The 12,969-nt window shown below is 45.6% G+C and overlaps 1 pseudogene; it reads right to left on the minus strand.

The window, feature by feature from the left end:
- Positions 1-11,339: 11,339 nt before the first annotated feature.
- Positions 11,340-12,760, minus strand: LOC116743309 (annotated as a pseudogene).
- Between the last annotated feature and the right edge of the window lie 209 nt (positions 12,761-12,969).

Here is a 12,969-nt window from a genome sequence, read left to right on the forward strand (position 1 = left end):
TTCAGGCCGCTGAAGGGCAGGGTCCCGTTACTGGGCTCCTCTGGAAGTGACTTTTTAGTCCTCTCGTCAGTTAAAATGGGGCTAATAGTATCTGCATTGTGTTGTTTACAGCATAAGTCAAGCTTCAGTAGAGCTCGCTTGGCAGGTGGCCGTCACCTTCCACGGTCTAGGGCGTGTTTCGTTTCCGTCTGTTTGGCATCCCTTTCCCTGTTTATCTGCTGTGGATCTTCTGGGGGTAATTTTTCCTCCTCTACGTGTCATGTGACTTTTTTTTTTTTTTACTGGGACTCGACCCCTGGGGACCTCCTGGACCCATCCCGGTCCCACCATGTCACCTCCTTTCTGATGACCCTAGTGATTGGGTCACCCTAGTGACCCAAGTTGATCAAAGCTGTATTTTTTGGTGCTTGAGATCAAATCAAAGCATCCTTAATTAATACAGTTCCCTGCCTCTAGCTCCCTATCTCTGCTTAGAAAAATGTGACAAATTCAAATTTGGTAGTAAAGCTAAGAATATTCCTTGCCTGTGTATGACCGCATGGTCTCATGTTTAGATAAAGATCCAAGGGAAACCTCTGCTTCCATCCATCAGCAAGACATGGAAAAGAATGCTCTTGGCAGCTTTGTGCCCAGTAATCAAACATAGATGTTGGTTTAAAAATACCAGCACAAGAGAGTACGTGTTCCATGTTATGTAAAGTACAAAGACTGGTGAAACTGATATGTGCTGTCAGAAATCAGAATTGTGGTTACTCGATGGGAGGTCATGACTGGTGAGGGCCACGCCAGGGCTCCTGAGCGCTGGAGGTCTGTTCTGCCATGTTGGGCTCCTTCTCAGGAGCTGCGTGTGTTATGCAGGTCCGTTCACCTTGTGAACATTCACTGAGCAGCCCAGTGAAGTTTTGTGTCCTTTTCTGTGTGTATGTTATACTTCAGTTAAAAAATGTTCTTTTAAAACTTAAAAATATGCCTGGCCTCACACTGGCTCCTGCAACCACTCTGAATTTTTCAGCCCTGAGCCAGTCCTGTGCTCAGAGCCTGTGACCGCCATCTCTGCTTGCCCCTTTCTCCTGTGGTTTTTAGGTCTTCCATCTTGGCTGCCCTGTCTTGATGAGCACTCTTTTTTTTTTTTTTGCTTGACTCCATATCACCTCCTCTGTGAAGCCCCCCTCCCTGTGTAGTTGGTGCCCATCTCTCAGTGCACGGGGTTGCTTGCACACACCCCTCCTTTTGCACCATCTCCCTGTATTCTCACGGCTCACTGACACACATCTCCCTTCCACTACATGACAACAAAACTGCCAGGGTTTTTCCTTTTGGCGTTGCAGGCATTTAGCACAAAACTGCGTTGTCACTGTCATTTATATGTCTGTCTTTTCCACTGGACTGTAAACCGACATGCTAAGCCCTTGAAACTGTTGATTGAATGAATGTATAAACCAATGAGTAAGTAAATGCGTGGGTCGTGTGGGAAAAAAAAACAGTAAGCTTGAGACTTGAAGACTTGGGTCGGAGCCCTAGCTCCCCTGCTCGGTGACCTTGGGCAGGTTATGGAAACTTTGTAAGGTTTGGCTCTTCAGGTGTACAATAGAGAAAGCCCTGTGCAGGCTGCATTTTTTCCAACTCACAAAGCGCTGCCTCTCTGTGAGGTATTCCCTCGAACAGAGAAGTCCTCAGGTGCCACGATGAGTGTTTTGATGACGTGGCCAAAACTCACAGGAACAGCTGTGCGTGTTTTTGAATGGAATCTATGCTCTCTGTGGGAGAGGCAGAGCCAGCAGCTTCCTGCCACCACCTGCAGACATAAATCTGGATTTCAGTTCTGGTTAGCACCTAGTAAGACAGAAAGGTTTTGTTTGTTTGAGTTCTGTTCTTCTGGGGTGCCCCTTCCCGATCACACAGAAACAAAACGGGAGGCCACTCAACACGGCTAGGAGAGCCTGCTTCTCAGCAGGGCCTCCTCTGAGTGTTCATTCTTTTGGATGATGAGCTGTTTTCCCTGTTGGTGATTAGAGCCAAAACCCTGGTAGGAAAACCTGTGGTTAGAAGCTCGGAGGCCTCTGTACAGACTTTCCTCCCCTCTGTATGGCAAGAGGTTCCCACGGGGGTTATTCTGAAGGCAGAATGGCCTTGGGCTTCACGGTCTGAGCCAGCGCCCCTCAGGCTGGTGACCTCAGGAAGAGTCAAGCTCTCCATGCCCAGAGCAGGGGGTAGGGCTGGGGGTGCCAGGCCACGGGCCCAAGGGGAGGATCCCTTAAGGGTGTTGTTGAGGGGCTGCAGAGGTCATCTGGTCCTCTCAACTCCTCTGTTCTACTAGGTTGTTGATGGCCAGATAGGTCATGACCTCTGCCTCAGTTGGCCACACAGGCAGTAAGTAAGGAAGTGAGAACAGGACTTGCCGATGGGGCCGGGGTTTGGGGCACTTGTACCCCCTCTGCCCAGGCTCAGCAAGCCCTTTCCCTGACTCTCAGGACTGGATGGAGGGGAATGTGAGCAGGGGACCCTCCCAGGAGCAGCAGGGGGTTTTGAGGGAACCTGTGTTCTCTGTGGGCGGGGCTGAGCCCGTGGCTTCCCCTGCCTCCAGTAGAGACATATGTTTGGATCTAGTGCTGTTTAACCACCGGGTCCTCCTCCCCTGCCCTCCACCCAGCACCCAGGGGTGGAGAGTCTGGGATGAGGGAGGCCCTGGGCACGCACTGCCAGTATCATCGGCTGCAGGCAACCAGGGTCTGTCCCCGCCATAGGGCAGGGGAGGGGTGGGCCCTGTGCCCTCCCACGTAATGAGGCCGGCACTTCGAAAGCCTCATCTGAAGGCCCAGGATGAAGATGTCATTGGTCTAAAGTGAAATCGAAGGCCAGAGATCGAGCTTGTCCTAAAGCTAGCATTGCTCAATTATTCTTATTCTGAGATGATGTCTTCTATATGGGCTAAACATTTCCTTTCAAATGAAATTATGGAAACTGTAGATAATCGTTTTTCACGTCTTCCTTGATCAAGTAAAGTTACCGCCTGAAATGTTTTTGAAATATTGTTTTCTGAAATCCTAGCAGAGGCTGGGTAGAGGGGGTATAAGTACCCCAAATCCTGGCCCCATGGGCAAATCCTGCCCTCACCTCCTTCCCAGGGTCACCAGAAGGAGAGGGAAGCCCCAAGGGTCTTGGAGAAGGGCCTCCCCTCCATCAGCCAGGTTTCTTACTTACAAGCAGAGAAAACCAGTTCTGGGTAATTGAAACAGAAGAGTGATTTGTGGGAGAGGTACCGGAAAGCCATCTCCATTTCAGGCTGGATGGTAGACCAGGCTCCCTGAAGGCCCTTCCCAAATAAAACAACTACGATGTTGGATCAAATACTAAAACCCTGTTTTAAATGCATTGCTGAGCTGGCACAAAAGGAAAGACCCCACCTCCCCACCCCCCCAGAGGCTAAGCACCAAGGGAAAGTGGAAGCCCAGGTCACCTGCAAAGGGTTGTCTCGGGAAGAAAGGAGATGAGGCAGCACTGCCCCTGGCCCAGGGGTGGCCCGGATACCCCCAAGCACTCAGCAAGTGCAGGTTCTCACCGAGAGCATCGTGGGTGTTGCAGGGCTTTGTTTGTGTGCTGGTTTGTCATGCTTGCTTTTCGTTTTATGTGAGAAAACGGGAGACCTTTGCTGTCCTCACGGAGATGGAGTAGTTGAAGTGACTGGCCGAGGGTGAGAATGATAACATTCACAAAGCACATGTCCATACGCAGGGATTTAAAAATAGAGAACAGTAGGAAGTAGGAAGAAAAGCAACTATGCTAACCAAAATGATGATCACAGCGGCTGTGATTGAACTTCACATTCCTCTGGAGTTTCAGGCAGCGCCAGCCAAAAACAAAAGAGGGAAGCAGAGCACCTACAGTGACTGATGGCTGCCAGCCCCGTTGAGTGCCCACTGGGTGCCCATGTTGTTTGGTGACTGAAACGCACTGTTTCTTATCGTCAGAACAGCCACATAAGGTGGACATCATCATTCCTATTGTTCACAGAAGGGGCCTGAGAGGCCAGTGATCTTGTCGAAGGCCACACACAAAGCTTTCCTCACAATAAACTTGGAATTAATTCCTCTTTATATGTGGGACACCAAGGAATCAAAGGAGCAATGGTTTTATAGCACACGCAAGTGCAGTTTTTATTTGACGTTTTCTTTAGTAGCCAAGTTCTGTGCAAGAACCTGGGTTCGGAGCAGGGGTGACAGTGCAGTGGGGAGACTCAGGGGCCACTCCCCACTGCGGTCCCAAACATGACAGTTGTGAGGAATGCAGGAAGATGGCAATCCAGGTCTCTAATTCCATGGTGCTGCAGCGTGGGGTCCTGAAAAGGCTGTGTTGATGCTCATATTTTATTTTTAAATAAGCTATATCCAAACGGTTGCACCTGTAGTTAAATAACTATATTCCAAACTAGTCCCCAGTCTCTGTTCTTGCTAAGAGCGGTGTAGGGCCCAGCTGAGGCTCCTCAGTCCTTTCAGCTGCTTTCTTCACGTAGGAGGATCAGGAAAGAAGGTCCAGGCTGATATAATTGTCCCGGGCAGGAGACGTCAGGCCCGAAGGAACTGGTTTCAGTTCAGAAGGAAAACAGACAGGGGTGGAGTAGAGAGGGGAGGGGAGAGAAGGGACCCCCTCTGGGAGAAGGGCAGTGTCTGGCTCCAGCTGAAGGGCTGGGAACTGGGTCCGGGAACTTCCCCCTCTTTGCTCCCCTTCCTCTCCTCCCCCTCCCCCTTTCCCCCTTCTCTTTCCCTTCCCCCCACCATCCTCTCTCTCCTGATCCCCTCACCACATCCTTCTCCTATTTGCTTAACTGTGTCTTTCCACCCCACCCTTATTCTACATGATTCTGTAGCCTATTGAAGTAGATTGGAGCCCAAAACTGCTTTGAGGAGACATGAAAAAACTAAAATGACGGGAATTAAAGGGAGATCTTCTGGGAAGGGTTTGAAACCAAGAGGGGAGGTGATCAGAGCACTTTCTAAACATAAACACCTGCACTTTTGTTCAACTTGAGACCTAAAGACAGTATGTCTCTATTTTACGTAAGTGCATGTCAAGGTATAAATGAATACGACTTCAGATTGAATTCTGAAAAGTCAGTATTATACCAACAGAAATACCACAACCCTGTTTTTCAATAGCATACGGGAAGCCAGAATCCCAAAGCCAGCCGGTCTTGTGATCACCACTTCGGTACAGTTGCGGGCACAGTGCAAGGAGCAGAGGGGGACCCCTGTCCAGGGCTGGCACTGGGGTAGGCTGCCTGCAAGAGGTGGTGACAGGAAGCTGAGACCTGAAAGATGGGGGTTTTAGCTGAGAAGAGGATGTGAGGAAGGAGAGGCAGTAACCTCCCACTCTTGGGGAATTGCTACCCCTTGGGTGTCATGGTCTCACAGGGCATGTGCAGGCAAAGCCAGGGGCTCCTCAGGAAGCACGTGGCTCTTAGCAGGTGCACAGACAGTCAGAAGAGGTAGCTCAGTTGGGCAGTTCTGAAAGCGGGTATTACATGGTGCCCAACTCAGCCCTCATAACTTCAGGAGCATCCCAGGGCACGTGGGATTCAGGCAGCAGAGTCTCTGCTGTGTCCCCCAAATCTGAACATATGGGTTTCCTTTAGGGACTCAGAAATGAATATTGGAGCCTGCAGGTGCGTGTGTTGAGGGGTGAGTTGTTGGTTTCCTCTTAAGTTTCACTAATAGGTTGTAATGAAGGTGGAAACAAGCCTTGTCTTTCTGGTTATGAAAGTGCGTTTTCCTCCTTGTCACTAGCATGGACTTCATGGGCCTCCCGACAGGAGCCTCCTACCTGGTCCTGTGGGGGGATGGCAAGCACAGAGCTTTCCGAGGGAGCTTGCCCCGTGGTTGGACAGATCTGAAATGTTTCGCTCTTCTTCTTACAAAAAAAAAAATCTACTTCATTGAAACCTACAACCATGCCCCTGGCTCTGACCCTGGAAGCAGAACAAACAAGTACTGGATAAAATGAACAATTCCACTGGTACCAGGAGCCCCAGTTTTCCTTAGAGAGTATCTGTTTCTTACGGGAGGGACCTCAACATCAAAACCGTCCCAATTAATTAATAGGAGAATACCATCTTCCTACTTAATTTGACAAAGGGGCCTCCAACCAGTTCATCTAAATGTGAGACCAGATCATCTATTTATGAACTGAAAATGAGGGACCTAGAAAGAAAAAAAAATCCCTATTTCACAGAACCTCAAATATCTATCTACAAAGTAAGAGGATCATGAGTGTTTACATTGATTTTTGTAAGTAGAATGCAGATTTTATAAGAGCATTAATGTTTGATCCATAGACAGGCCAAGGAGAAATGCAACGTTGTTGCATTATCCGCCTCAGATTTTCTACATAAGGTGAAAGGCAGTGTGGAACTTCTCCGTGTCTGGGAATGAGATCCAGTTGTTCCTTATATGCTATGATGAGAAATCCAGACCTGAAGTTCTAAGGAGAAAACTGGCACAGATTTAGAGTGGGAGCTATTGAAGTAAATGAAAAGGCATGTGAGATATTGGCATATGGATATTGGGGTAACCCTTTGAGAAAATTGAGAAAAAGATTATACTTTGAGCTTATAAGGAAAGGCACATAATTGAAGGAGTAAACAGAAGTAAGAATTTGGGCAAAAATCAGAGCAAACCATTTCGACTCTTTTCTGGGAATATGGAGGTTTAACTATTCAAAAACCATGCCGCTACAAAACATCTAAAAATGTTGGAGTCGACAAAAACCTAAGGGAGGTCACTACAGGCCCAAAAAAAACAAAACTGAGTCATGAATCCAGAGAGCTATATTTTATGAAAAATGCTACTACTCTAAGGTCATTTGCCAATTCCCAGTTTCCAAAAAAAGAAAAAGAAAGCGAGCCAGTAAACAGTTTAAATACAAAATTTCTTTTCTTGGGACTTTGTTCCGTTTTAGGCGGTTGATCAGATGGGGAAAGTGACCAGGTCCCAGACTGGACAGTTGTCCTGGATCAGTCAGCCTTCAGGATTGTCAGCAGGGAATCTCTCCTTCCACAACATCCATTACTAAAACGTACCACAGCCCCCTATACCCCTAATGCCATCTTGTTTATTAGCTGAAGAAACTCAAACTCTAGGTTTCCCTTTGCCATCTGTTGTACATTGTAAGTTATGCTTAGGCAAAAAAAGAAAAAAATTAGATGTAGTAAACTCAGGAGAAGCTTCTTGGATGTTGTATTTGATGTTACCTCCAACCTGCTCAGACTTGTTTTTGTTTCTGGTCGTTACCAAACCAAGAACTGGAGGACTGAGACTCATGTACACGGAGGGAAGTCCTTTTAGGACCAGGGAAAGGAAAGTGCTTATAAAAGCACCCCTGAATGCCTGCAGTTGGAGGGATGTGAAATGGCATCACACAGGGAGGGTTTTGGCTCAAATAGGGGATCTGTTTTCTGATGGACCCCAGTCAGGAACTACTCTCATGCTGAAGAGCTAGTGAGGTAGAGCAGACTATCAACAGGCCAGAACAGAGAATCGTCCGGCTGACTGAGAAGGAAACAATGACTAGCCAATTTTAAATGTTCAGCAGAAAATACAGCAAGGAGGAAATCCCCTTAGAAATAATGTTTATAAGATGGCATTCTGAAAATGAACCCTAACAATTACACAACTATGGACTGAATTCTCATGCATGAAAAAACATCCTGACATACAAACCTGCCATTGCGATATGGGCTGCACTGGGACAAAAGCAGGGGGACTTACACGAGGGTGAAGGTGGCAGAACTTATGTCTCATCAGAGTAACACCCTAAGTCACACCTGGTGAAGGGTTTTGACCCATTTTTTAAATCAAGCAAGAAATAGAGGCTAATTTTATAATTCCACTGCCTTATTAGTAGTATTTTTTACGTTATGTGACTATGGTTTTCATTTCCAAGTGTGGGTCCAGCCATCTAATCTTTCATTTCTTACCTAAAGTCTTAAGTTCAAGAAATTCTCCACATTTTGTCATAGAGGCCTCTGTACAGACAGGAATTTATGGCACCATTAAGGGCAAGCATCCGGTTCCCTAGATGGGGTGAAACTAGGGAAGTATCCCCCAGCCAGGAGTCTCCAACAGAGCTGTATTAATCAGCTCAGGCTGCCATAACAGAATACCCCAGGCTGAGGAGCATAAACAACAGAAATTAATTTTTTCACAGTTCTGGAAGCTAGAAGTCTAACATCAGGGTTAGGGTTGTTTTCTTTCTTCCTGGCTTGTAGACAGCCGCCCTCTTGCTGTGTCCTCACATGGCCTCTTCTCTCTGCGTGCTGGGGGGAGGGGGTGGGGAATGGATTTCTGGCATCTCTTCTTATTCCTATAAGGACACCAGTCCTACTGGATTAGGGCCCACCCTTATGACCTCATTTATCCTTAAATGCCTCCTTAAAGTCCCCATCTCCAAATACAGTCACATTGGGGTTAGGGCTTCAACATGTGAATTTGGGGAAGGTACAATTCAGTCCAAAACAAGACTATTGCTGTATGGAAGGTCATTTGTGACATTCAAGCATATGACAAAACCCCAGACTTGTATATACCTCCCAGTTGAGAGGAAAAAGCATTGCCTTCGCCTTCACAAGACATGGCTTTGAATCGTCTACAACTTATCTGCTGTAGTGATCTTGGGCAAGTTCCTTAACAGGGTTTTTGTGAGGGTCACATAAGATATGTGAAAATGTATAGTCCTAAGCCCTACAAATGGAAGAAAACTAATACATTATAGTTCAATAGGACTTTTTGATCATTCTGTATGCTCACAATCAAATAATGTGACTGGGTAGGGTCAAATAAGGAACTTATATGGCTACAGTATGGGTCATTTTAGGAAAAAGCAACTTGAATCGATTTCCAGAGTTTTTCAGGGTTAATTTTCTCATTTTGGTTCCCTTGTACCAAAATATGAATAGCTCTACTGCCAAAAATTATGTCCTTTGCCCTATTTTCCAAAGCTGTCTTCCTTCTCCTTCCAAAAGTGAAAAAGGATTAGGATTAACAGTTAGACAAACTAGTATGTATGTGTCTTTCATGGAGAAAAAGCAGAATTCACTTACTCAGTTAGTCATTTTTCTAACAATCAGACACTCTGTCCTGAAGCCCTTTAAACTGGATATTGTGTTGAATGATGTCACTAATGTTAATTGACAGTTTGCTGGAAACTGTCTCTTAAAAACTTTCAATTTCTGTTCAAGACCTGTTTATTTTGTTACAGAATTAGAAATCAAGGAGAAACTTACAGAAAGAAAAAGTGTGTATGTGTGTGTGCATGCATGTGTTTTGGCTTTTATACTAGGAAGGTCATTTGCAAGAGAGAGACAAAAAAAAGAAGAAACAAGTAGAAATGAAATTAGACCTGTGTTTATACAGTTCTCCACGTTGGCCCAGGACTTATTTTTGAAAGTTTGTAAACTAGCCTTCCAGTTTAAATTGAATAAGTAGGTGCAGCTGAGTAAATGGGGAGCCGCCAGTTTGCGACCATGTGTTTTCACTTTAAAATTACATTGAAGAGGAACAGAGGGGGTTAGAAACGAAAATAAGAAAGGGAGATATAAGACAGGCTGTGTTTAAAGGGAAAATGTGAGAAAACGAAGAGTCAAAACAGAAGTACTCTTTGCTTGGCCCAAGGGGCCCGAGGCTGCTCCACCCTGATAGCAGAGAAAGAACAGCCTTCTCAGAGCCCTCCCTCCAGACCTGGCAACGGATGCAGGAACCTGCCAGGCAGGGAACCCCACACACCGAAAGGCGGGGTGCTGGCACGGGACTATAAAAGGTCAGGAGACATTCTGGATGGTCTGGACTAAAGACATGTCCATCCAGGAGGGAGTCTCCCCCTAGTGTCCCTGGGGCAGAACCAACCCCCAGTATCTGAGGATGTAACCATATTTGGAGATAAGGTCTTTAACAGGGCAAGGTCTGGAGATAAGGTCTTTAACAGGGCAAGGTCTTTAACAGTGATTGAGTTAAAATGAGGCTGTTAGGGTGGGTCCTAACCTGATTGGACAGCGTCCTTATAAGAATAGAGCCAGGGGTGTGTGCTCACAGCCGAAAAGACCATGTGAGGTCACGGAGGGAAGAGAGCCATCTGCAAGCTGAGAGAGGTGTCAGGAGAAACCAGCCCTGCTGGCACCTTGATCTTGGACTTCCAGCCTCCAGAACTGTGAGAAATAAGTTTCTGTTGTCTAAGTCGCGCAGTCTGTGATACTTTGTTAGGACATCCCCAGCAAACTAACTGGGTGCTGAAGAAAACCACACCCACAGCACCCATTAAAGGGGGGTTGTTTTCTTGCCAGTACCAACATGGAAAGAATCACGCGGCTTCTCACTTTAACACCAGGGGAATTGCTTCGTTTCTGCCTCCTTAACTGTCCAGGGCACATTGTAAGAGCCATCTGGACACTGTAATCACTTCTGGGAGATTCTAAAAGACTTCCTTCAACTTATCCCAGTAATCTGCAACATCCCTGTTAAGGATTAAATTATGCCCCCCCACAAATATGTTGGAGTCCTAACCCCCGTACCTCAGCAAGTGACTTTATTTGGAAATAGGGTACTTTTTTTTGTTTTAATGGTAATTTACTTGTCATTGTAATTTATGACAAACCAAAGTACAATTTATTCTGAATGTTTTCCAGAAGTCTTTCTTCCAAAAAGAAAAACAAAGAGCATTTAGTATTATAAAGAATTATATTTAAAGGCAACCAATGTAAAATCCATTGACCTCTTGAGGGTACCTGAAATATAATTAAACTACAATCATCAAGGCTTTTACAATTCATAATTCTAAACAAGAGTATTATTTATAAAGAAGTGCAAATTGACTTCAACTTTCAACTTTAGTTAAATGAAGACACTCAGCATTCTTCCTGAATAATAGTTTTTCACATTCATGCTTTCATCTATTAACAATCATTTTGTAATGAAACAGTCTTCATCTACTCTTATCCCAGCTCTTGTGATGATTTCTAAATGTAGGAAGGCCTGTGAAACATAAGGTGCTACACTTAACCTGGTTGGCCTCAGTACCATGAATTTTTCTTCTGCTGAAGTTTTAAGTGACTATATGTTACAACCAAGTTCTTTTGAGATAAAGCTTCAGCTGCTGTCAGGAACCATAAACGTTACTCTGGAACAGTTACTCTTCTGTTTGAACTTCATTACTACAGAGGAAAAATGTTCCACCGTGGTTTTGATGTTTTGGAATGTCTTAACTTCTGGGTCTCAAAGCTCGACAGGGTCTACCATTTAGAGAATTGGCACCCATAATGCCACTAGTGAGCTGGTCATCTACTTCCACCTCAATAGTCACTGTGACTGAGCTCCTTTGTAGTGATATACATCAGTGTCTTCATAAATAGCTTCTGTGGTGACAGCAGGAGCTAATGGATCAAACTCCATTACCTCGTAGTAATTGGATGGCTGGAAATCATTCTTTGTCATCGCTGGTTGATTGCTGGGTAAGGATGGTGGTCTCTGCTTTGTTGGTGTCACTGGAATGGTCTGTAGACTAGCCGGCTGTAGTAATACTGAATTTGAATATTCCAGAGAACTCTTATATGTATGACCTGAGGCAAGGTTTTGGCTGGTCCTTTGGGCAAACAGGGGTGTTTCTGTATTTTCCGAGGCTAGCAAATCCACCTGTGGATGAAGACTGGGTTTCAAGTTGTTTGTTACAACAGGACTTGGAGAGCTGAAATTTAAGTCTGAAAGCTGAGCATTCAGGGTGTTGTATTCTCCCAGAGTGGCCCTATGCGTTGGAGGGCTGGGACTTAGGTCAAGGAGATCAGAGGATGGGGCAGAAGGTTCACTGCTAGTATTGGCATCTTCCCCCTGGTTCTTCTTTTGCTCCAAAATCCTTTGTTGGTTTCGAGTAAACCTCTCATATCCAAGGGTGGTGTTACTAAAATCCTCATTCACTTGAATTAGCTCAACAGTGACAACTTCATTCTCCACCACCACGAGCAGGTCCATGATCCTCTCTTGCATCTCCCGACCCGTCTTATAAAGTTTCTGCAGAAGCTCTTTGTCTTCACGGTTTTTAGACCCAGCAATATTCTCCATCAGTATGGCAGACATCACTCTCACATTCATTTACACCATATCCAATTCACTGTGCAGTTTTCCAGTCTGTTCTGGAACCAGTGTAATACTGGAGTTCTTGGGAACTACAGAAGAAAGAGCTGGTACAGTAGGAACAGGTGGTGGTGGATTCGGTGAGTTCTGAGCAGTCTCTTGTCTGGCTGTTTCAGCATCTGATGGAGGAAACTGAACATCTTTCTTAAGGAGATCCATCTTGCTTACACTTCTTTCACTTCACTTACATCCATACCTCCTGGGAAACCCTGCAACCACATCTTAATGAAATTCAAAATTCTATTCTGAATGTCTCTTGGCAAGGTATATCTGGGATCCAGCAGCTTAACTAGACTATCTTTAACAAATTCCTTCTTCACAATCAGAGACTGGAAACTTGGACCACAGTTCTGTATGCATATGTCAATAAGTGACAAGGTAAGTTGGATTTCTTTATGATTGTAGTTTTTGGAAATCCTTTTCTTCAAAGCTTTTATTGCATCTTTTGGCCCATCGTGAACAGTGTTAATTATGTCATAGATGTGCATAAACTGGCCCCAGCGTTCAGTCTGAAGTCCAGCAACTGTAGTATTTTCTATGTGCTGGCCCACGGAGGTTGCAAACGGATTCCGGTGACTCTTCCCGAGTGCCATGGTAGCGCAGGGAGCCAGCCTGGGCCTCTGCCACTGTTCCCAACCGGAAATAGGGTCTTTACAGAGGTAATCAAGTTAAGATGAGGTCATTGGGGTTGGTCCTAGTCCAACATGACTGGTGTTCTTATAAAAAGGGGAAGTTCGGACATAGACACACACAGGTAGAGCGCCATGTGAAGATGCAGGCAGAGATCTGGGTGATGTTTCTT

This window comes from Phocoena sinus, chromosome 18 (genome assembly GCF_008692025.1).
Source record: "Phocoena sinus isolate mPhoSin1 chromosome 18, mPhoSin1.pri, whole genome shotgun sequence".
NCBI lineage: Eukaryota > Metazoa > Chordata > Mammalia > Artiodactyla > Phocoenidae > Phocoena > Phocoena sinus.